Source organism: Rhinopithecus bieti, unplaced genomic scaffold (genome assembly GCF_001698545.2).
Source record: "Rhinopithecus bieti isolate Rb0 unplaced genomic scaffold, ASM169854v2 scaffold_17861, whole genome shotgun sequence".
Classification (NCBI taxonomy): domain Eukaryota; kingdom Metazoa; phylum Chordata; class Mammalia; order Primates; family Cercopithecidae; genus Rhinopithecus; species Rhinopithecus bieti.
In genome coordinates this window covers 3,982,855-4,005,385 of record NW_016809830.1, presented here as the reverse complement: position 1 = coordinate 4,005,385, position 22,531 = coordinate 3,982,855, and the positions used below count along the sequence as shown (strand labels likewise).

The 22,531-nt window shown below is 44.3% G+C and overlaps 1 protein-coding gene across 6 annotated transcripts in view; it reads left to right on the top strand.

The window, feature by feature from the left end:
* Positions 1-22,531, top strand: part of NEDD4L (NEDD4 like E3 ubiquitin protein ligase) — a 377,737-nt gene that overhangs the window by 141,446 nt on the left and 213,760 nt on the right. For 2 of the 6 annotated variants that reach the window (XM_017890465.1, XM_017890469.1), the window contains exon 1: positions 21,981-22,311. The exons of the other annotated variants lie outside the window; for them this stretch is intronic. The gene's annotated coding sequence lies outside the window, so the exon portion shown is untranslated. Of the gene's footprint in view, positions 1-21,980; positions 22,312-22,531 lie in introns of those variants that run through there. 6 annotated transcript variants of the gene reach the window in all.

The following is a 22,531-nucleotide window of genomic DNA, read 5'->3' as shown; positions in this document are numbered from 1 at the left end:
GTTCACCTCATTCCCCTTTACCTAGGTTCAAGTTGTTAACATTTTGCTGTATTTGCTCCATCTCTTTTTTCCCTGAAGTATTCAGAAGTGAATCACAGACATCATGCGTTTAGTCCCTAAATACTTCAGCCCAAACCTCTAAAAAACAAGAACATATTTCTATGTAACTGTAGTACTGTTCTCACAAAATTAAGACTAATTGCCTGATGGACTCTATTACCTGATCCATTATCTGAATTTCCCCAGCTGACCCTAACATGCCTTTTACAGCTGAACTGTTTAAACCAGAATTCAATTGAGAATTCTGTATTGCATTTAATTGGTAGGTCTATTAAGATTCTCTTAAGCTAGAATAGTGATAAAAGCTTTTTACTCTCGGTCTCTTTGCAAGCTGGGGACCCCCAGCCAGCAACACCTCACCTGGGTCTCACTCTACCATGCTGGGGTACCCCAACTCACCTGTGTTATAGCTGGTACCCATGTTCGGTGGTTCCTGAGTTCTTGCATGGCACCCAAGAAGAATGAGGTTATGCTGGACATTGAAGGGTGAGGAGGGCAGAGTGGAATTTTACTGAGCAATGGAATAGCTCTCGGTGGAGAGGGGCTGCAGTCAGGTGCTTCTCTCCTTCCCATGTGGCTGGGCCTAGGGCTTTTTATGGGCTCAGAATAGGTGAGGGGCAGGCTGCAGGTAGTATTGGAAAAGACAACATTTGATTTATTAAAAGGCATTATTCAGAAAGAGTCAGTCAGGAAAGGTGGGCAAACAGGAACAGAAGTTCTTACTTTGAGTCGTGGGTTTCATCCAGGACCAGCAGTCCAGTCTTTCAGCCTTCAGGCTGTTTTTGGTTCAAAGGTGCGGTTTCACCAGGGACCTGCCCCTATCTGCTAAGGCATTGGGCTGCTTCCTGTCACTGTCAATAGTCCCTCCCCTTCAATGACTTGTAGGAGGGTTGTTTCACTTACCACATTCCATCGTGTCCTGGTGGCATCATCAATGAATGAAGGTGTTCTTTTCCCCGTGTTTCTTGTACGTACTGTATATCAGAAGTTGAACTAAAGGCTTGATCAAATTTGAGGCAGGAATGGGTGAGGCTGCATGCAACTGGAGGGACACAATGACTGGTTCTGCCATAATCAGTGATTAAAATTGATCCCTGGGTTAATGTGGGGGCAGTCTCATCCCTCCACTGTCAAAAATTAACATTTTTTTTCCCCCAGGTGACCAGCAAGTCATGAGGGAGGGGATGTTTTGGCACTATATACATGCAAATTTTAAATATTGATTTACTTTACTTCCAAAGGATTGGAAATTTTGTTTTTTTCTTTCTTTGCCCTTCTTCGAAAACGTTGTACAAAGTAAATCTCCTCCTTTTCCTGATGGAGAAACCTCGGAAAGAGGCTGAACATACGTTGAAGTCCCTTTGCTCAACTGTAAGCCCTTCAGGATCAGAGACCAGACCAAAGTTTGCAGACACTTGGTCCCTGTGGACCAGGCTGAATCCACACATGTGTTTATTTGGCCTGTGGAACACTAAAACAAAAAAATGCAAATCCTGAGCCAACATTTGGGAGATCCCATATTATAATACAAATCCAGGTTTGTATTGTAATACAAAAGTCTTGGTAATCTAGCCACACTGGGCCTGCATCTGCGTGAGTCTGCATAGCTAGAGGTGTGTGCTGTGCACGCCCATTAGGTGGGACTGCGCCCTTTTGGCCACCAGGGACCTCACACCTCCTGTTGTTTTCATGCAGCTGGTTTCCCTTGCTGACACATGGCCGTGAGGTCCCTCAAGGTACAGGCTGGCATTTGGACTTGTCCTCTGCGCTGTTTCTTCGTTAGTATTTAGAGCTGACTTCTCCTCTTCCTCCCCCATTGAGGAGCAGCACCTTACTCTGTGCAGACTCTGTCTGTGATTGGCAGGCTCTTTGCAGAGCTACATTTCCCTCCAGAGGCCTTGCTGAGCAGCCTTTGCTGTCTAGGGCATTGCTGAGAATCACAACATCAACACTCATGGCCCTTGGGCCAAAAAGTGTTTGTCTCAAAATCCTTGCACCAAATAGCTTGTTCATTTACTCCTGTGAGAGCCCCAGAGGATCTACCTCTTAGGCTGTTTGTTCTAGTTGTATTCCTTCCCACCCGGCAAACCAAAATGACATTAAAGGATAGTAACTCTCTCCCTCAAATATAGATAAAAACCTCTTTATTCCCTAACAACCACGCAACTGTTTACATTTTTGTGTTTACTGCCTAGTCTTTGCATGAATGCATGCAACATCCTTTAAAAATATTTCAATCCTAGCTTCCACACCACCCAGCTCACCAGGTTTCCCAGAGGGAAGCACTGGAAATGGCAGATGGGTAAATGCACAGGGCTGGCAAGTCTCCATTCTGCGAGAGGCTTGCTGTGCTCATATAGCCAGCGCCACAATAATGGATCTTTCTAATGATCTGGAATCACTGAGCAAAGACCGTGCCATGTTCAGTATACACTAAGTGAGCATGCAGGGAATATATCATCAGTTTACAAACATTTCCACATAAGCTTTTCTCTCTCCCACTCCAGTTTTGGTAAATAAAAGGGCAAACTAGACTTTGTCTCTTTCTCTCACTCTCCCCCATCTCCCTACCTCTCCGTCCCTCTGTCCCTGTCCCTTTCTCCTCCCTTCCTCCCTCATTCTGTCTTCCTCTCTCCCTTCCTTCCTTCCTTCCTTCCTTCCTTCCTTCCTTCCTTTCCCCCCTCATCTGTCTCCCCCCTACCCTTTTTTATGAGACAGGAGTCTTGCTCTGTTGCACAGGTTAGAGTGCAGTGGTGCAATCATAGCTCACTGTAACCTCAAACTCCTGAGCTCAAGCAGTCCTCCTGCCTCAGCCTCCCCAGTAGCTGGGAGTACAGGCACACTCCCATGCCCAGCTAATTTTTAAAAATTTTTATAGAGGTGTTATCTTGCTGTGTTGCCCAGACAGGTCTCAAACTCCTAACCTCAAGTGACCCTCCCACTTTGGCCTCTCAAAGAGCTGGAATTGCAGGTGCAAACCACTGTGCCCAGCCAGACAGGTCACTTTTCTGTACCATTCTCTGATGTTGTGAGACTAGTGAGAGTCTCTCCTGCGGAACCTTGTCCCTGACTCCCGATGCATAGATATTTGCTGTTACCAAAGACACCTCTGCTTTACCAAATGTTTTGTCAGAGTGGAAGGAAAACTGTAAGACTTCCTGCCCTCATTTCCTTCAGTCTAGAATGATGCTGGGGTCACTGAGTCTGTAGGGCAGAGAGTCTGATGTGTTTTTTAGGAAGCAGAAGGTGTCTGACACAGTAGATGTTTGATAAATTTTGTTAATCTGGTCAGAGTGGAGCCTGAGAAAATTAAAAAATTAAAAAGCTGCTGAGTAGTGCTGGGGTCACATTTTGACATAAATACAAAGGCACCAAAAGGGCCAAAAATATGAGGCCAGTCCTAGGGCTGGTGAAGTTTGGATCCCCTGCCTGACATTGTGTCCTGAGCCCTTGGCCCCTTCCTGCGCCTCTCCCCCAGCCGCCGGCCCCTCCTCAGTCCTTCCTCTCCTTTATCCTCTGCTGTCTTTGCCTGTGCCCTGACTCTGGAGTCTTTGTCTTAATGCGTTCTGTTTGTCTCACAGTCTTCCTCTGTTTTCCTTTTCTTGCGGGGAGGAAGGGTAGAAAGAGTGTAAGAAGCTAAAGTATGAGGAAGGGAAGGTTGCCAACTGGAGATGAGTCAGAGATGAAAGCAGTTCTGAATGTGTAAGACAATGAGGAAAATATTTATTTTACAAAAATTGAACTACCAACCAAGCCTTCAGGAACACAGCCAGAAGGTGCTATGTAAGGAGAGGTGTGCATTAGGATGCTGGAGCGTGGCTGCCGGTGTCCCCACCCCAGGAGGGAGGGACTCGTTTCTCAGAACCCTGTTAATGGTTCTCCCCATTGTAGACAGTGACGACTGGCTCTCCACCTCATCCTCAGTGGGTGCAGCCTTGGGGAGGCCGTGAGGCTGGTGATCTTGGGACCAACTATGCATCTGCGTTGTTGAAGGTAACAGTGTCCCTTTTACCCGAAAGTCATGCTTTTAAAAATACACAGTCTTGAATCCATTTGGGAAACATCTTTGGATCTCCAGACTGTTGTCTTTCTCAGATACGTATCACCTATGCTGTATTACTTCATTTTCTAAGAAACACTGTCATCGACTTTATAAAATTATTGAATAATTCTATTTGGGGGAGAAGCCTGGAAGCTAAGATTTTAAAGGTTGTTTATAAGTTAAGTGAACTGGCAAATTCTTAAATGGTAAATAAAACCTTTCCCTACATGCTGTAGGTAGTTATCTAAATCAGGGCCTACCAAGCCTGTTTATTTATTTTCCTATAAAAAGCCAGATACTAAGTGACTGAGGCTTTGCAGGACTTATGGTCTCTGACGTAGCACTAAAGCAGCCTTGGGCAATATATAAACAAATGGGCCTGTCTGTGAACCGATGGTCCATGGGTTGCAGCTTGCCAGCCTCTGATGTTGTAAGCCATTGATTTTCTACAACATACATATTTAGAACTGGGAGTGTCAGTGTTATTTTGTCATGATTTCCAGATTAAATTCTTTCATAGAGCTGCTGGTTGGTCAATGACAGACTAATTCTGCTAGTATTGACTTCCTGGGCCAGGGAATGGTGTTCCTAGATAGTGCAGTACCTTTTTATTTATTTTCTTTTCCATTCAAGGGCAACATGCTTAAAATACAGCATATGAAGCTTTTGGATATCTACTGTAAATTTTAAGGTCTAAAAATGAATGCAATTGTAAAATGTTTTTGCCTTAGAGAAAATACTCTCACCGCTTTGTGTTATAAATACATGAAAGATAATGATGAATTAAATGCATACAAGCAGATGCAGACATAATTTAAATTAGTGTATTGCAGTTAAAATATTGCCCATTTTCCCTACGAAATATTCATTAGACTTATGACCTTAGTGTAAGTAATGTTTAATAAGGAATCTGCAATGTGTAACTCCTCTGTAAATTATTAAAAGGATTGGCATTCCTACTGTATAATATCAACACAAGGGATAGAAAATATGCCTGGATTCTTAATGAATGTGTGCTAACATTCCTTCTGGCATAGGAATGTGTAGTAAATACACTTCAAGGGTTGTTTGCATTTTTATCCTTCATTGTTATAGGCACATTATTGTGTGTCTCCTGTTGAAGAACTGATTGATCATTGTTTTAAGCTTCTGTGACTTTTAGATGCTTGAAACTAGGCATTCATGGTAAGAAAGTAGAGAAACATTTGGAAGAAATACTGCGTTTCAAGTTTGGGAGTGGCTGGTAGAAAAATCAAACTAGGCTAGTCTTACAGCTTTATCACAGTTTTGGTTTTTTTCCTAGTAGGAAAATGATAGTATTGGTTGTATATTATCTCAAAGCATTCTCTCTCTCTGACACTGACTCGAGTCACGTGGGAGTTCATTGAGAACAGCAATTTTAACTTGGTTAGGTGATTTTAAACATTATTTAGCAACTCTGGAAAATAAAAGAGAAATTTTCAAATATTCTTCTTCCAGGGTGGTGTACTGGCTCTCTGGAGTGTGATTTCATCTTCTCTTTTTATTACATATGTAATCAAACCATCATGTTCTTGAAATGAGACTTCATCCACTAGAGGGGCCGTATAATTCAGCATCTTTTGTTTGTCCTTACATAGTTTCTTGGCCTGGAATGTCAAAATATCAGAAACTTTTCTTTCTCTGGAATCATCTGTCTCCGCAATGGCCTCGCCATCTGTACAGGTATCCAAGCTAGGGACCCAAGAGTCATCCTTTACCCTCTCATCCTTGCGGCAGCTGTGTCTGGCTTTCAGTGTTTGTATAGAGCAGGGATCTCCAACTCCTGTGGCGTGTTAGGAGGTGGGCCACACAACAAGGAGGTGAGCCGTGGGAGGGCGGGCAAAGCCTCCTCTGTATTTAGAGCCACTCCCCATCTGTCGCATTGCTGCATGAGCTCCGCTTCCTGTCAGATCAGGCACTGGCATTAGATTCTCATAGGAGCATGGAACCCTATTGTGGAACTTCTCGTGTGAGGGATCTAGGTTGCATGCTCCTTATGAGAATCTAATGCCTGATAATCTGTCACTCTCTCCCATCACCCCCAGATGGGACCATCTAGTTGCAGGAAAACAAGCTCAGGCTCCCACTGATTCTATATTATGATGAGTTGTATAATTATTTCATTATCTATTACAATGTAATAATAATAGAAATAAAATACCATAAATGTAATGCCCTTGAATCATCTCCAAACCATCCACCCCACTCCCCCAAACCCCAAACCAGCCTGGAGAAAAATTGTCTTCCACAAACCAGTCCCTGGTGCCAAAAAGGTTGGGGACCGCTGGTGTAGAGGACTCCTCAAGCAGTGTCCATATCTGCCTTGTTCTCTCTATCCCTCCGCCTAGGTATAGAATTCTATCTCTAAGACACAGACAGACCATGTTCCTGCCCAGGCAAACACTTCAGTGATTGTGCATTGCCCTGGGTGAACGGGGGCACAGGGGTCTTTGTGACACCCTGCAATGCATCCCTCTCTGAGCCGCCGTGTGCTCCTCCTCCTCTGTGCCTTGCCGGTGCCCAGAACTGCTCCCTTCTCCCCCTTTGTACAACTGCCTTGCTCTCGTCCTTTCTCAGGTCAGTGCTGCTGATCTGTGTGTGTGACCCGGGTGCAGAGTCCTTGGCTCCTTGCCTGGCCCTGTGCAGATCTCTGTGGTGGCACTTAACACATGGTGCTAAGATTCTCCCCGACAGGCCTTCAGTGCCCAAGGGCCAGAACCATGTCCTGCTGTAGTCCCACATCGGCCCAGGGGCATTGAGCTGAGGACTGCTCCCTACCCCCTTTCTGTGCTTGGCCGACTCAAGCGTCCTTTCTTCCGCCCCTCCTTGGCTCGGCCACCCCACCCCTTGGCTGAATCTCTCCTCCTTTTGTGCTTGTTCTCCAGGTGACTTATTCAGGCCTATATTTTCATTACCCTCGCATTTCATTAATTTTCTTATTTATTTTATTCTGTAGGTTTAAGACATTCTTTAAAACATGCAGGTTCTGAATTTTAATAATATAAAAGTCCTCTATGAGTGCTCATCACATTACTTTTCTGTCCTCCCTACATTAAAGTTAGCGCTGATGCCTTTATGTTTAAGGAAAGCCTCCCCCAGAGGGGCTCTGCCCATGTCAGTTCATTCCAGGGTAGGTGTGCAGCCTCCGTCACCTGAAGGCCTCTTCCTGCTCTGGCTCTATCGAGGTGTATTGGGGGGTTACAGCACCCTCTGGTGGCCATATTGTCAGGTGCATTTTTGTTCTAGCCAAATAATATGATACACAAATCGAATAGTCGATTGGAGTTCTTTTTCAGAGGACATTGTTAATTCACATTTTCTGTGTTTCAGCACGTATTTAAGCCAGTCTCAAATAGTGACACTTATGCAGAGGAGAGAATGATTTTACTTTAAGCATAGCTGGTTTTAAAGTAGATAATACATAGTGTTAAACTTTATTTCCCCGTTATTTCTTTTCTGTCAGAGAATTTCTTAAACTTGTAGAATCATTCAGATAAAATGCCAGTCACTAAAAAGGAATAATTAATTGGTAGTGGAAAAAATTAAATTCTTCAAATGAAGAGTACTGTATTCATTTCAATATGGTCCCATAGACAGAATGTTTGGGATTCATTTTTTGTTTTAAATGTTTATGAATCAGAACTTCACTCTTCCAGGTTTCTTTAAGAAAGGAATTTATCTATCTATGAATTAATTAGCAAGGTCTCTCTGCTAATTAAGACTGGAGTGCAGTGGTGCAGCTGTAGCTCACTACATCCTTGAACTCCTGGACTCAGGCAACCTTCCCACTTTAGACTCCCAAATAGCTAGGACCACAGGTGCATGCAACCATGCCCAGATATTTTTTTAACCTTTTTTTTTTTTTTTTTTGTAGATACAGGGATCTTGCTGTATTGCCCAGGCTGGTCTTGAACTCCTCAAGGCCTCAAGCAATCCTCCTGCCTTGGCCTAAGAAAGGAATTCCTCTTGTAGAAAAATATTGTTATATAAATAGTTGTCTATGTCCATGCTATTTATGGGAACAGCTAAGGTTCATCTCAAAAGTATTTGTATTTGGCTTTGAAATAAAAAGAAATTTCCCTTTTCATAGGGTTCTGAGATTGTAGGAGATTGTAGTATTACAAAAGAGTTAGTGGAACAATCTGTGATGTGAAACAGACTCAGAAGAGGCTAGAGAGGTCTTTAACACTTTTTTTCCCCTTGTATTGTCATCCCTTCTCTGTAGCTAACTTTGTAGATGCTTGTAAATAGCCTTGTTTTTCAGACTGATGATTGTGACCCTCAGAGAACCACAGCAGCAGCAATTTTTAATTTAAATTTTTTTAAATGCAAGGTTGGGTGATTTTCTCTCTGGATGCTTGAGTTTTGTTTTTGATAAAAATTCTACCAGGGTCAGGGGAAAGAGTCCATTAAGTCTTGGTGCAAGAAATCTGGGCAGATTGCCTAAGTGGATACGTGCAGCAAAGAACTGAAAACAGAGTAGGGGGTGCTGAACATACCCACAGAGGAAAATGGGGTGGGGAATGTATCTGCTCATTTTGTAATAAAGTCCTTCCTTTCCTTTAACATCTCTTAATGCTACAAATACTAACAAAAACCATGCATGTTTTCAGTGGGACAGAAAATGAGGGAGGCACTTAGGGAGAAAAAGTGTCAGTTGAGATGATGTTAAAGTTTATTTTCTTTGCAGTTGCAGACATTAAGATTTATTCTCAGGGCTATTAGGACAGTTCCTGCAGCTCTCTCTGGTGACCTAGGCATTGATACTTTTTTTTTTTTTTTTGAGGTGGAGTCTTGCTCTGTCTCCCAGGCTGGAGTGCAGTGGTGCAATCTCGACTCACTGCAGCCTCCACCTCCCGGGTTCAAGAAATTCTCCTGTCTCAGCCTCTGAAGTAGCTGGGACTACAGGCGCCTGCCACCACACCCAGCTAATTTTTGTATTTTTGACAGAGATGGGGTTTCACCATGTTGCCCAGGCTGGTCTCAAACTCCACCTCAAGTGATCCACCCACCTCAGCCTCCCAAAGTGCTGGGATTACAGGCGTGAGCCACCGCGCCTGGCCTGTGCCTGTAATGTTCTGTGCACTATGCAGGGAGGTCCTGGCTGCTCAGAGCTTAAATTCTGCATTCTTTTAAGTGTTTGGCCAACTGCAGGGGAAGCCACCTTGAAAGATACTCCCTCTTCTCCTTCACCCCTGGGTCCCCTGGCATAGGAGACCTGGCTCGAGGAGGCTTCTTCCTGGTAACCTGGGTTGTCACTGGGACCACATCTTCCCATAGGAGTAATGCTCCAGGTTGGATGGGAGAAGCATCTAACAGCAGTAACTTCAGCACACCCTGAGAATGACCCTTATGGCAGACATACCTGACAGCAGTCACTAAAGAAATGAGGGTTGCCACGTGGAGGTTGCTGGGAGGAGGGTGCAAGTGAAGGTACTGTATAAGCTGTATGCTTTTTACAAGCAGTTGAAGTTCTGCTGTCCAGCCCGGTGCCACGGGGCCACCCTGTAAATAAGTTCCTCCAAATAAACCCTGGGACTTGTTTGTTAGCTCTGGGTCTCTTCTTTGGCCTCTTCAACTTGCTGCTGTCTCTGTTGAAGTTAATATGGGTCTGGCACAACACAGGGGTAGACAGTTACCGGTACTGTGCCAGCTGTCTTTGCTACAAACATTTGCCCAGAGAGTGGCATTTGTGCTGGTTCTTGAGTTGTACGTTCATAGGCCATATCCTCTTTCAACCTGCTTCATGGCTAGGTAGAACGAACACTCCGCCTGGGCCCTGAGCCAGCTGCTCACCTGCAGCACCCCCTCCTTGGAGATAGGTTTTTATGTTGCATCTTACCGAGTTGATTGAGTATTCACTTCCAAGCTCCATGCTGCATGCGCGGGTCTGTAAATAGCTTGTTCCTGTGCTTGTGGGTGTCATTTCAGATCGCTTCATCAGATTTCAGTTACCCAAGTTTTATTTGGTTCACCATAAGTTTGCAAAAAAACACTTTTTGTTATCCTGAACATTGCAGGTAGAAACATGATTAATTTTGAATTATTTTCGTTTAACTTCTACCCTCTATCCTATTTACAACCTATTTTGTTCATTTTAAATTCTGCTGTTAAAAGACTTCTAAGGCTGGGCGCGGTGGCTCATTCCTGTAATCCCAGCGCTTTGGGAGGCCGAGGCGGGTGAAACACGAGGTCAGGAGATCGAGACCATCCTGACTAACGTGGTGAAACCCCGTCTTTACTAAAAATACAAAAAATTAGCCAGGCATGGTGGTGGGCGCCTGTAGTCCCAGCTACTCAGGAGGCTGAGGCAGGAGAATGGCGTGAACCCAGGAGGCAGAGGTTGCGGTGAGCCGAGATCGTGCCCCATTACTTACAGGAAGCGGGCTTGTGTTTTGTGGCCTTAAGGATGTCATCTGTTGGTAGGAGGGAATGAGGGTGTCCTGGTAGGGGTGTCTGGCTTCAGTGTCACCATTCTTTTAGGAATTGCCATGTTGTGGGGTCACGTCTTGTAGGAGGAATGTTCTGAAGTCATGGGATTCTCTACCCTCCTCTCCTCTTGGTTTCCACCAGCAGCCTGCTTGGTGCGGTTCTGAAGTGGAGCAGAGATGGTTTTGGATGAGCCTCACTGGAGGCACTGCTGAGATTACCCAGAGGCCTTGCCGGGCACCTGGAGTCAGTCATGCCAGACACTAGCATCAATCACTCTTAGGAGGTAGGGATAATAATCCCTGCCTCCTAAGCCATCCCTGGAATGGTGGCTTGGAGAAGTTTTGCAGAGAAACTGAGTCAGTTCATAAAGTTTCTGTAAAGGATTAAGCACAATGTAGTCCAGAAATGTTAGTTCATGAAGTCTTGGTTTTTGGGTTCAAGAAAGTGTTCTCCTGTCTGGGCGTGGTGGTTCACACTTGTAATCCCAGCACTTTGGGAGGCCGAGGAGGGCGGATCACATGGTCAGGAGATCCAGATCATCCTGATTAGCACAATGAAACCCTGTGTCTACTAAAAATACAAAAAAAATTAGCCGGGCGAGGTGGCGGGTGCCTGTAGTCCCAGCTACTCAGGAGGCTGAGGCAGGAGAATGGCGTGAACCCAGGAGGCGGAGCTTGCGGTGAGCAGAGATCGCACCACCGCACTCCAGTCTGGGTGACAGAGTGAGACTCCGTCTCAACCAAAAAAAAAAAAAAAAAGAAAGTGTTCTTCTAAGCGCTGCTCACCCTTTTTCCCAAACAGGACCTAACCCTGCAAGGGAGAGCGAATTAGGCCATTTGTTTACAGTTTCATCAGCACCAGGCATGCACGGCATCAGTCATGGTCCTTGCTCTCAAGGCACTGTACTTGTAGCAGCAGGATGGCGCAAATGTGCAGCTGAACAGCTGGCACAGGTTCCTGGTTAGCATTTAGTGCTACAGGAATGACAGGGAGGCCTTAATTGTGATGGGACCGTGGGAGCTGGACTACCCCAGACTGTGGCTCACTTCTCTGTAAGCTTTTGGTAGGGAACTTGGAATTACCACCGTTAGTAGAAACAGATTTCAAAGGGAATTACACCTGTTCCGTATGAAACACTTTAAAACTACCGATGTCCACACGTCTTAAGTTTTTAAAAAAGAAGTTTAAAGCAGTTTCATTTCATCAACCCCAAATTGGAGAAGCTGTGAATGACCAGATTGATGAATGTCTTAAAATGTATGTATATTATATAAAGTGTAAAAACAGACAAGCAGGAACATACTGCCAGTTTCTATCACAGCTACCCTTGAACTATCGCTGTAGGGCAATTAAGTGGGTACAACCTCTCGCCATTTGGAAATATGTATCAAAATGACAGATGCCTGGTCGGGCATGATGGCTCATTCCTGTAATCCCAACACTTTGGGAGGCCTAGGCAGGTGGATCACCTGAGGTCAGGAGTTCGAGACCAGCCTGGCCAATGTAGTGAAACCCCATCTCTACTAAAAATACAAAATTAGCCAGGTGTGGTGGTGCATGCCTGTAATCCCAGCTACTCGGGAGGCTGAGGCAGGAGAATTGCTTGAACCCGAGAGGCAGAGGTTGCAGTGAGCCAAGATCATCCCATTGCACTCCAGGCTGGGCAAAAAGAGTAAAACTCTGCCTCAAAAAGTAATAACAAATAAATAAAGAAATAAAAAGTAAAAAATAAAATGATGAATGTCTGTACTCATAGACCTAGCACTCCCAGTTCTACCAGTTCATGCAGCAGATACATATGCACACGCATACAGAGAAGGATACATATGCACACGTGTACAGAGAAAGATACATACACACACGTACAGAGAAGGATGCACAAGAACACGCATTCCCTAGTTGACGGAGTCACAGGAGATTAGAAACAACAGAAAAGGGTGCATTAAACAACAGTTTGAACCTGTGTTGAGACATCAGCATCCCTTCTCCTTCTCTCCCACCCTCCCTCTGCCCTCTGCAGGTTTTATTCTCAGCCTGGTTTTCTCCATTGGATGTCAGCCCTAGGCTGGCATTTGCAGCAGAGAGATGGTGGCTCCTGCAGAGCTTACAGCCTGTATGTTATTGGACTGTGTTGAGTTACCCCTGATGTGAGCAGGAGAATGGGATGTTCTGTAAATTGGCCTCTAGCCCATCATGAATTTGTATTTTTTTTATAATGTGTGAGTCACACTCCCTTCTGTCTTCATTTCCTTTTCACACTCCCAGCAGGTCATTCTCTCTATTCTGATTGGCATTTTATAGATGAAGCAGCAGAGGCTGAGACCTACTGTATTTTGAGACACTGTAGCTTCATATGGCGTAATTAAATCATAGTCATCAATCACTCTTAGGAGGTAGGGATTATTATTGGCATTTTCCAGATAAGAAGAATGGAGGATGAGAAAGGTTAGGCATCTTGCTTAAGTCACAGCAGACTTAAGTGCCAGAGTTGGAGCTGTATTCCGGTGTGCTTGCATAGTCTCTCTTCTCACGCTCACTGCACGTCAGTCACCTGGTGTGCTGAGGCCCTGCCTCCAGGCCTTCAGATTCAGCTAGTCTGCAGCCCTGGCATTTCCAGCTCCCCAGGTGACTGGAATGAAAGCCAGAGCTGGGAGCCACTGGGCTACACCACCAGTAAATGATCGGGTTCTCTCTTGATCATTTCATTAAGAATCTTGGTTTTCTGCTTTCAGTCTGAGAACTCTTGTTCATGCTCTCAGGCATGACTTCATGCAGGAAAGTGATCTTTGAAATTAATAGGTGCTTGGAAAGCCTTTAAGCAACAGGCAGTGGACAAGGTCACTCAGTAGGAAGGGCTGGGCATGAAGCCTAGTGCACAGGCTTTTGAAGACCCCTCCGAGGGTCCTTTGTCTCTGTGGCTTCCAGACTTTGTTGGCCAGTAATTGTCTGCTTCAAATGAGCTGCCTCTAGAGGGGCCTGGAGAACCCAGGAAAACTTTGTGACAACCTGACAAGTTTATTTTAATCTTCTGGGCATTGGCTTTCTGCACTTATTGCTCACTGAATCACTGAACCAGGCAGGTGGGGGACTGGAGGGCAGGGAATGGGTAAGAAGGGCAGCCTTTGGAAGGAAAATCAGCAGAGGGTGGGGACGGGGAAAGAAGGAGTAAGAAGGGAAACCCTTTTCTTAGGTTCTTATAAATCAGAAGAGCAATAAAGAAAAAATTTAAATCTAAAAAATACATGATTAGGATTTAAATCCAGTATGCTTCATTACATATAAACCTTTGACTTAATATTTTCTGTAGTAGATGAAAATAGGACTTTTTTTGTTTCCCTTCTCTTCACATGTATTGAGATTTTTTTGTGTGTTCTGCATACGTTTTAAGATTAATTATGAAAATCAAATTACCAGACACTTGAAATAGAAATATAAAATTAGTAATATTCAAAGATGATTAAATGCACGATTTCCTTTTCTCATAAAAAAAGAAGCAGATGGAACCTGTATTCTGAAAGCAAATATGGAAATCACATTAAAAATCAGAAAATCCTCACCACTGCCCCCCACCCCCATGTGCATTTCATTTATCTTTGGTCTGAGTTCAAGGGAGAGAGAATATGAATGTGCTGCTAGCTCAGGGAGCTTCAGTTCTTGCTTTCTAAAGAGCTGGGCATGTGCTCGAGTCTATATTATCTCTTGTTTGCATTTTTCGTGACTTTGCCTCCATTTAATCCAGGGAAAACTTCATGGTAGGGATGTGAGATGTATTTTGAGGGCTGAAAGAAAGGAGTGTTGAACCAAGGCAGGACAGTGTTCAGAATGTGGAAGCAAAGAGTCCTGGCAAGGGAATGTGCGGCCAAGGCCTCTATTCAGCCATAGTGCAGCTGAGACCAGGACCTGTGCCTGACGCCCGGGCCAACCCGCAGGACGGTCCTCCAGCACCGCACTTCTCCTTTCATTAGACAGCTCTTCATTAGCCTACTGGAAGAAAAAAACAGAGATGAGTGAAAATGTGCACACGGAACGCAGGGCTCAAAGGGACCCTAGCACCAGTGGTTCTCAACCCTGTCCTGGCATTAGCATCACCTGGGAGCTCCAGAAACATATTGCTGCCAAGACTTGGTCCAGAGCAAATGACTTCCTTGGCCTGGGGTGAGATGTGGGTGGCCAGGGTCAGGAACCACTGAGTGGGTCCACCTCTGCAGACTGGGAAACTGAGAATCTGGGAGGCTGCTTGTTCCCTCAAGGACCTGAAGTGACGTGGGGAGGCAGGACTAGGCTTCGGGCTCCTGACTCTGTCCTAGCCTGTATTCCAGTGTGCCCTGGGGCGCGTCCAATTTGAATTTGGCCCTGGTGCACTTTGAAGCCCTGTGTTACTCTGGTCCCACAGCCCCTGCCCTTGACTTTCCATATAACAGCATTATTGGTGGCCAGGGCTTTGCAGTAACCTACCTGCGTCCAACATTGTTTTTGAATAATGGAAGCTAAGCAGATGCATATTAATGCCTGCATTATGGAGAAGACTGTCTCTTCACAAGTAATCTGTAGTTATTCGTCTTGAAAGTGGGTTAATTCATTGTCTTTCTAATGAAAGTGATTGCATGGCCTAATAGTCTTTCAGTCAGTCTGTGTGGCAAGGTAGAAGCTAGGAGTGGCTTCTCAGCTCCGGTTGAGCGAGCTGGGAGTGGCTTCTCGGCTCCTGTTGAGTGAGCTCCGCGTGGAGTCTCAGCTCCGATTGAGTGAGCTCGGAGTGGAGTCTGGGCTCCTGTTGAGTGAGCTCGGAATGGAGTCTGGGCTCCTGTTGAGTGAGCTCGGAGTGGAGTCTGGGCTCTGGTTGAGTGAGCTCGGGGTGGATTCTCGGCTCCAGTTGAGTGAGCTCGGAGTGGATTCTTGGCTCCAGGGTGGAGTCTCGGCTCCGGTTGAGTGAGCTCGGAGTGGATTCTCAGCTCCGGTTGAGTGAGTTCGGAGTGGATTCTCAGCTCCGGTTGAGTGAGCTCGGAGTGGATTCTCAGCTCCGGTTGAGTGCTGCTTTCCTGCATCAGAGATCTTCTCTCCCAGGCCGCTTTGTCACGAGCAGGATTCTGAACCAAGACCTTTTCTTCACCTGTCTCAGGTGCCCTCACCGTGAGCTTTGCAATCCCCTGACAGCTCAGAAAGACTTTGTCCTCATCCAATATCTGGTGAACAGCTGACACCTCCTGGGAATCTTTAAAATTGTTCTCTGAAGAAACCATTCTGCCACAGGTGCCTATTTTTAGACTTTATAAAGCCCACGTCAGATCATCGCTGCCTTTCTTTCTGTCTGCTAAGCCTGCTGTTTGAAAGGCAGCAACAGGATCTTTTGTGTTTAAAAGTTCAGCCCCATCTGGTGCATTCCCCACTTGAACTCCATAGCCCTGGTGTGCTCTGGGGTACATCTCTTCCAAAACCCAAACCACAGGTAGTGACCTTTACACCCCAGGAGTTGACATAATACACCTGGAGGAAGAAAATAACTTACAGACAATGAGCCTAGAGTATAAATGGCTGTGTTTTAAAACCTTCGATTTGCTTTGGGCGTATTTAGCCTGTACGGCTAGACTGGTGTGAGTTTTGGGCTCTCTAGGGGGCTGTCCAAGTTCAGAATAAGTGCATCTGCTGGCGTCTAGCTTAAGGAGTTAGCAGCCCTCAAGTCCAATAACGAACGTGTAAATCAGAATTCAGGTGTGTTGAGGTGGGGCTTTGCACACATCCTGGTCAGCCCGGGGTGATTTCCTCTCTGGCCAGCAGTTTTGGCTTTTTTCTTTACATGAACTCGTCTGTTGTAACTAATGTTCACTGAGTGACTTCAGAGGTAGTGATAGCTCATAGTGAAGCCTGTGGCCCACAGCGGTGGTGGGCACAGCTCGATCCCTCCGCCTTTCCTCCATCCCCACCTTTCTCTCCTTACTTCATCCCTTCCTCTTTCCACACTGGGCCATCCAGCAGAAGTCAAGTATCTTTTATTTCTTATCTTTATTGAATGAGAGTTTTACGATTCATGTTATTAAATTTAAAGTAGGTAAATGGAATCTCTTATGTGGAATTCTCTAAAAAAGAATTAAAACTCCAGTAAAAGCAAACCAAGTATTCCAAATCATTTTTAGGGAAAAAAGATATAATTAGAAAAGACTGGAGAGGGTATGCAAACTATTAACATTATGTTAGGGTGGTAGGAGTATAAATTATATTTGCTTTTTCTGAATTTCTAAATTTTCTTCAATTAACGTATTGTTTAAAGTATCAAATATGTAGAAAAAAGAGCATGCGTGCCTGTTGATCTAGCAAACACACTTCATTCAAAGGAACTCTTCCTAAGGAAGTATTGAAGTTATATTTTATCCTTATGTATCCAAAGAGAGTATGCGTGTATCATATACCTAAAGAATTAGCTCTTAAGATGAAGCATTGCTTATAATGAAAAAGTTGAAGCACCCTAAATTAGCTTAATAATGGCTTATCTTTATAATGGAATAGTATAAAGCTATTAGAAATGATGTTGCAGATAAGTATTTAATGTTATGGAAACATTTTATAACATAGAATGAAAAGTAAGTTGTAGATTGGTTTGTATAATTTGATCTCATCTTTTTATAGGAAACACATAATGCAGAAATATAGATGAAGGTCTGAAAGGGTATTAATGCCCTAATGTGTTAGTAACATTACCTCAGAGAAGCGGGCTCATGAGCGTTTTCTTTTCTTGTAAGTAAATATATATATATGGGTTCATGTGTCTGTATACAGGATATGTATATACACTTGTGAAGAACCTGTATTGCATTTACTACTGGAAGGGTTTATTTTAGATTTAGATATTAAAGTTACCTCTTTGAGTGAGAACCTATGATTTATACTTCTTAGTTTACCTTTTACCTCCATTATTTAAATCCATCTTTTTCTACCTTCAAATAGAAGATGTAACAGTGATAAAAAGGCTGGGTATGGTGGCTTACACCTAAAATCCCAGCACTTTAGGAGGCCAGGGGTTCGAGACTATCCTGAACATAATGAGTGACATAGTGAGACCCCATACCTACAAAAAATTTTAAAAGGTTAGCCAGGCGTAGTGGTGTGTGCCTGTAGCCCCAGCTACTCAGGAAGCTAAGGCGGGAGGATTGCTTGAGCCTGGGAGGTCAAGGCTGCAGTGAGTCGTGAATATACACCACTGCACTTCAGCCTGGGTGGCAGACAGAGTGAAACTCTGTCTCTAAAAATGTAATATTTTAAGAAAGAAAAAACAAAACTAGTGATAAAAGAACTTAAAACAAACTGATTTTTAAGTGGACTATTGATAATTATAATGGCTGAAATTTTTAATTGCCATTTGTATCAATGAATAACCCCACTGTCACTACATTTTCTGATGTGTTTGGTGTGTCTGGTTCCTATAGGAGAGACAGTAATGCGATTTGACATGCTGTATTGCTGATTCGAAGCCCAATCTCTGTAATGGGAAGCTCAGTAATGAAGCTTGTTCAGAACTGTGTTACAGTCAGTTAACGAAGCTCTGAGATCAAGGGCCTGGCTTTTGGTGGCCTCTACTTCAGAATCCAGATGTTTGTTTCTATTTGGGTTTTGCAGCTAAGTTCCTTGGACTCAGGTGACCTGCAGGTTGGCTCTGCTGTAATAGGTAAATTGCTAAAAAAAGACATTGGCCTTGGTATGTACAACTTAACATTTTATTGGCGACATAGTCTTATTACAGAACAATCACATTAAGCTAGAACTTGATGTATAACCAGCATATATACTCCTACCACCTTCAGTGTATAACCAAAGTGCTAAATTGCATGCACAGATAACAGGCATATAATTGGTTATTTCAGAAAAGTTATACCTGGTGGGCAGTGAGAGGTGAGCCCTGATCTGAGAAACCCCAGTGCTTCAAGGGGAAGCAATCTGGGAAACTCCAATGTTGGGATTGGGGTTCAATCTGGGAAACCCCAGTGCTGACAGGGTACATGGTACAAGCTTAATAAAAACTTGCTTAATGTCACACCTGTAATCCCAGCACTTTGGGAGGCTGAGGCAGCTGGATTACTTGAGTTCAGGAGTTTGAGACCAGTCTGGGTAACACGGTGAAACCCCGTCTCTACAAAAAATACAGAAATTAGCCTGGTGTGGCAGCATCCACCTGTAGTCCCAGCTGCTCAGGAAGCTGAGGTGGGAGAATGGCTTGAGCATGAGAGTTGGAGGTTGCAGTGAACTGAGATCGCACCATTGCACTCCAGCCTGAGCTACAGAAAATAATAATAATTTTAAAAAACTTAATGACGATAGCATTTGAGTTGGCTTTTCAATCCTGGTCTCCTAAATATGTGAGCCTGGACCATTAAACTGTGTGACAAGGAGCTGTCATCTTAACATACAGACATTAAATGCATTGTTCAAGATCAGAAATGATTTATTGGTTCTGAGGCACTATTGACTATGTGTAAGGTGCCATCGTTAATTTGGTAACAAGGGGAGACAGTGGCAGGGAAGTTCCTGTTGCCTGTCTTGTGATAGGGTTGCTGATTTCTCAAAGGTTAAGATATTAAATTGTCTTAATCAAAGAGGGTGTTTAAGGGCATCGTTAGGGTTAGTTCTCAGGTCTCCTGACTCCTAGCTTCTCTAGTTTAGTGATTCGTGTTTGCCTTTTGACAGTTTACCACTCACTTTAATGGTTTTTACTAGCTCTCTTGACATGCTTTTCACTGCTTACATGGTTGGTTTCCTACCTAGCTGAACACAAGCATCAGTGCCTTCTGCTGCGTTAGCTGGTGGTGATGCAGCCCACAGGTACTTGTCTCTTTCTTTCAGGGGAGTTCAGCAGCCATCTATTTTATGTTGAAAGGCACTGTACTGGGAGATGAAGAACACGGAGTTCTAGGCCTCCAGGAATTTATCATCACTTGCTAATTTGAGCTGAGCCTGGCACTTGAACATGGGCCATAGATTTCCAGATTTCCAGATGTGAAAAGAGAGAGAGAGATCCTTTAATGTATAGACTTGTCTTTCTGCCTGCTTGCTTCACTTATCATTTTAAATTGATATTTAAATTTAAAATATTTAAATATCAATTGATATCCTGGTTTGATGTGATCATGTTCCAACACAGCACAATAACCTGTATGGTTTTGGGCATGCACCTGTGGCAGTTGCAAAGGTTTTTACAGTGAGGTGGCTAAGAGGAGAGTAAGGCCAGTGTATAGGGTGTGGATGAGGTCAGATGTGAGACTGTATTTCTTGATTTAAGTCATTTTATTTAGGAGCTATTTCTTTGGAATATTTTATATATGAGAATGTACATCTGATTGGAAGGCAGAAGGTACTGAAATTTACCTTTTGAATTATTCTGGTATAAAATTAAACTAAATACCAATCATATACTTAATTTCACAGACTTGCAAATAATATACTGGGGTAATGGAAGTAAGAGACAGGACCTTCTATGTAGTATGAAGTTCTGTGATAATTCCTATCTTCCTTTGTACCTAAAAGAGGCACCCTCTCCTGTCATACTGCAAACAGATGCCACTACTATGTGTAGACACATTTGCCAGCTGTGGCACAGCTGGTCACCCAGGCCTCATCACAGCTGCCTGTAAAACCCAGATTTATTCTCTTCCCCCTAGATCTTCTTTAGAAATTACTGGTATCATTTTAGGGAGTATCCTAGTGACACCACTTAAATAATGAATTTTCCAATTTCTTCTTTTTCCACAGCCTTCACGTCATCTGGTAAATATTCCCCTCAGGTTGGCATCTGCTTCTGAGACCCTGCTGGACGTAGATATATTAACCAGGGATGGATGAAGGTCTTGGAAGATTGAAGTGATTAGGAACATTTCTTCCAATATCTCCTGTTCATTGTTTTTGACCTCCCTGATTACCAATATATTCTCTACTCCAGCCACACAGAACAGCTTGCCTGAGCTCAGCTAAGTCTTGCTCACCGGTCAGGGACCAGCTCAAAGGCTGTCCCTTTTTTGATTTATTTCCTGGGTCTTCACCTGGCCTCTTCCCTGCACTCGGTGGAGATGCCTGCCCCATGCTTTTCAGTAGCGTTGGCTCTTAGCTGTTCCGTTCTGGGGAAGGATTGGTTCTTTGTTTTCCTTTTCTCCATGTGTGTTGTGAATTTCATTCTTTGTCACTGTATCACGTGAGGTGGGTAGGGAAGAGAACTTTTATGCTCCGCGCTGTCGTTAGTGGCCTGATTAAGAGTCTATGGGAAAAAGTGAAGGTTGGAAAGAAGATCCGGTGGGGAAGAATGAGAGTGGTCCTTGAGCAGCCAGACTAAGCCGTCAGAAAGTTAATGTAATAAAACAGGAATTCTAATGGGCTGCCTGCTACAGTGGAGATGGAAGGTGGTGTAGGGCTCCTGACTGTAAAATGCAGGAGCCACCAGCAGATGGTGATGCGACTTCTCGGCCCAGGTGGGACTCTGCATCTCCCCCTCCCATGGACAGTCACTTGATAAGTTTGTGCCGGTCACCCATGCCCTGGTCGTTCTTATCGTATCGAAGAATGGTAATATAAGTATGCTGTGAATTTCCATTGTAAGAAATAATTGCCTTTTAAAAGGAAGCATTCAAGAAAAAGACCTTTTGGCTCAATAAAGCCTTTCTTTTCCTCAACACTCTTGGCTCTTAAAAGGGGCCTTGAAGTGAGAATTTACATGGAACTTTAAACAGAAGAAATTGGCCTCCCTAACCTGTTGGAGACATTAGTTTAAAAAAAAATGAGAGTAAAGAGGAAAATATTTTGCTTTTGGGTATGCACTGGATCCATTTTTAAAGTGAGAGAAGGTGAAAGGGGTGACTGGTTGATTTAGGATAATACTTTTAGAGCCACAGGCAACTGTGAAAGGCAAGGAAATGTAAAAAGGGCCAGAGCACATTGATTGCAGGACCTGTGGTCCCAAGAAGCACGTGAAGGAGATTTCAAGGCCGTTTCTAGAAACAAGAACCATGAAGGTGGCATAGGTCGAGAAGCTTGCTGGATGTCACGAAGCTAGTGGAGATGGGTTCCAAAGCTAGTTTTGGCTGATGAAAATACAGGCTCATGCCTTGTATGTGAGGACAGTGGGACAGTTATTTAAGCAGAAGGATCTAAAGGAGTTTCCTTATCGCCTTGAATATATTTCTTTTTAACATTGCTATGGACATTTAGGAAAAGATGCCACTGATACTCCAAAAGGGGCATTCCACACACCTCAGATGGATCCCTGCGGCTCCAGGGTCACCTGAGCCAAGCCAGGTATACACATGTCTCATGGCAAGCTGGCTGTTATAACTTCCCTGATGTTGTTTTGCTGCAAGAGCAGCATTGTGGGGCTGTGGTTTGAATTGCTTTTTTGTGTCTCTTGAATACACGAAGTTCCTCCTATAGTCATTGGCTCTGCTGCCTCTGATGAGGCACTTCCTTGTTCCCCACATTTGAATTTGCTCCTGATTCCAGAGAGGCAGGCATCAGCGGCAGCAGCTTCCAACCCAGACAGGCTTCAGCAGCGCGAGGGTGCCTGGGTGGGTGGCTGCGCGGGGCCCTACCTGGACAGGAGCGGCTGCAGAGCCCTCCCCACGCGGTGCCTCCCACTCCAGGCTGTTGGTTACCTGGCCGGGAGCTGGCAGAGACCAGGATTTCTCCTCACTGCCGCCGTTGCTGTTGTTAGGGGAAACAGACCATCTGCATCTAGACCTGCCTCTCTCTCCTCTCCCTACTTCATACGAGCTCTTCCTGCCTGGAATCTGGTAAGTGCCACCGAAGGTTCCATTCCCCTTATTACTCGATTCGTGCCCACAGCCTCAGGAGAAGGTTCTCTTATCGTGAATCCATTAGCTTTAACCCAAATGTGCAGGATTTGGGGAATTATTTGAACTTGCTTGCTTTCTTTTTAAAATGTCCATTAGACATTTTTTGCATGCTTCAAAATCAAAAGGCGGCACAGTGAAAACATTTTAATTATTTATG